This window comes from Frankliniella occidentalis, unplaced genomic scaffold (genome assembly GCF_000697945.3).
Source record: "Frankliniella occidentalis isolate FOCC.00 unplaced genomic scaffold, Focc_3.1 Scaffold23, whole genome shotgun sequence".
Lineage (NCBI taxonomy): Eukaryota > Metazoa > Arthropoda > Insecta > Thysanoptera > Thripidae > Frankliniella > Frankliniella occidentalis.
Window position 1 is genome coordinate 1,287,909 of NW_026267153.1, and position 2,092 is coordinate 1,290,000.

The window sequence follows — 2,092 nt, forward strand, 5'->3', positions numbered from 1 at the left end:
GGGGTTATTTGCCCTTATTAATTGGTTTTGTATTGTCACAGGACAGGTTTTGCTGCCAAAACATGAGTATTTTCAGCAGTGCCGGAAGGCAAACAAGTATTGATCTCGGCCCTGGCACGTAGAACAACCACCTCACTTTTACCCTCACTGTTTGTGCAGCCCGCCTCGCTCTCTCGCTCTCTCTCTACCTCACTTTTACCCTCACTGTTTGTGCAGCCCGCTTGCATACCGCAGAGCAAAGGGCCTGCCTGCCGTTCGAGACGCAACAGGCCCGACGCATTATACCGCCCTAACGGCACGACTGTCGCGTGACGGTCTCAGGTCACCTACCCCCTCCCTCTTCACCGGCTCTATTACTCACCCATCCACCCCCTTTACCCACCTCTCTCTCTCTCTCTCTCTCTCTCTCTCTCTCTCTCTCTCTCTCTCTCTCTTACTGTAACACTTTTCAGTATTAAAATATCCAGTCTACTTGAAAGCGTGTGGTGTGGCTTGGTGGCTCTGCACGTCGCGGCACGTCGCCGCACGTCGCCTCCCCGGTCCCCGATCTCAGGGGTCCAAGCCTCGCGCAGTGCTGTAAATGTTTTAACATCTAACAGTATAGATGTAAAGGGACAATTTTGTTCCTAAAAAAGAGAACGTATTTGTGCATGTATAAACCGGATGCAATTTTGTATTCCAAACTGCTAAAATTGTGTTACGCTTTACAAAATCCCTTCTGCAATTTACCTTCAGGAAAAAAATAATGAGTGAAAAAACCCCGAAAAAAAAAACCAAACACAAATCGACTGGGCCCTAATTTAGCGTGTTACTGTGACGTGTCAAAAGTAAAGTCCAACGGACTACGGTGCGCGTAAGGTTAATAGCTAAGACTAATAGCTTTGTTTCCTTCTGTTTCAGGTAAATTGGCATCGCGGACTTCGCTAGGATAAACTGACTGAGGTAAAGGTACGACTACGATGGGGCAACCGACCTTTAATTTGGCTTAGTAGTTTACTTTTGGTCTTTTTTTCTCACGTTCTCTCCAAACTTTGCTTTTGATTCTATCTAGATTTTTCTTCTACCCAGTGAGAAATGGATTTTCTTCAACTTCGATTCGATGTCGTTTAAACGTCGAAATAGTCTAATGAACGTCATTTTGTCCTCTAAATCCACGTCTTTTCGGCATTTCGACGTCGATTCGACGTTGAATCCACGTTTTTATTTCTCACTGGTTTAGAATCGTTCTGGTAAAGTTTTAAATAAAATGCTGTTAACTCTTGGCACAAAATTACGATTTTGTTGACTCTTTAAACTCGAAACGCTTATTGTTTGATTGTAAAATTATTTACCGAAAGACAAACTGTTTAAAAAATGTCATAAGACATACAAATACTATCTGTTTGACAAAGTTTGTGGTTCTCAAACAAAGTTCTATCTCGATGGTGTGCGCTTCGCTCCTGAAAAGCGACGACGTTGCTGGACGCATTTCTCCTCTTCTCCCTCCCCCGACGAGCAGCGAGGAGGCGGGTGAGCCCCTCTGGGTAGCTTTCTAACGAAGGGGACTTGATCCACTTCTCCGCAGCAGCCCTAGCCCTAGGCAGCCGGGGGCGCACTGACCCTGCGTGTCTCGCTGCCCCGTCCCTCACACCGCACCCCTGGGGCCCCCGCCACCGGGCCACCTTTCGTTGCGACGTTCTGACTTCGATACTAATTGAGTTGACTTGAACTCTGTCTCTCTTTTCCACGCCTTTTCTCTTCCCCTCCCCATCCCTTCATTCCCTTGTCTCATCCTCGGTCTCATCCGCAGCTCGCACGTCTGCAACAAAAATGTGTGCATTCTGTGCTTTTGCCTCGGTGGCGTGCTGACCCCCCCCCGCCCTGTCTCTCTTGCGCACACACACACTCACCACCCAGCGCGGCCCAAATTGAAACGAATGCCCTGTGCGTAAACGTGCCAGTTTGTCCCCGCGCTCAATGATAAAGTGCCGCTTCTGTCCCCAACCTGCCCCTCCAACCAGCCGACGCACACACAGTGTCGAGGCGGTTTGTTCTTTGCTTTCCACAATTAGCGAGAGAGAGAGAGAGAGAGAGAGAGAGAGAGAGAGAGAGA

General features: G+C 48.3%; 1 long non-coding RNA gene across 1 annotated transcript in view; it reads left to right on the top strand.

Moving 5' to 3' along the window:
* LOC127748961 (uncharacterized) overlaps positions 1-1,345 on the top strand; it is a 72,315-nt gene extending 70,970 nt beyond the window's left edge. The window contains exon 3 of the long non-coding RNA XR_008010879.1: positions 901-1,345. This is a non-coding gene — a long non-coding RNA (uncharacterized LOC127748961). The remainder of the gene's footprint in view (positions 1-900) is intronic.
* The last annotated feature ends 747 nt before the right edge of the window (positions 1,346-2,092 follow it).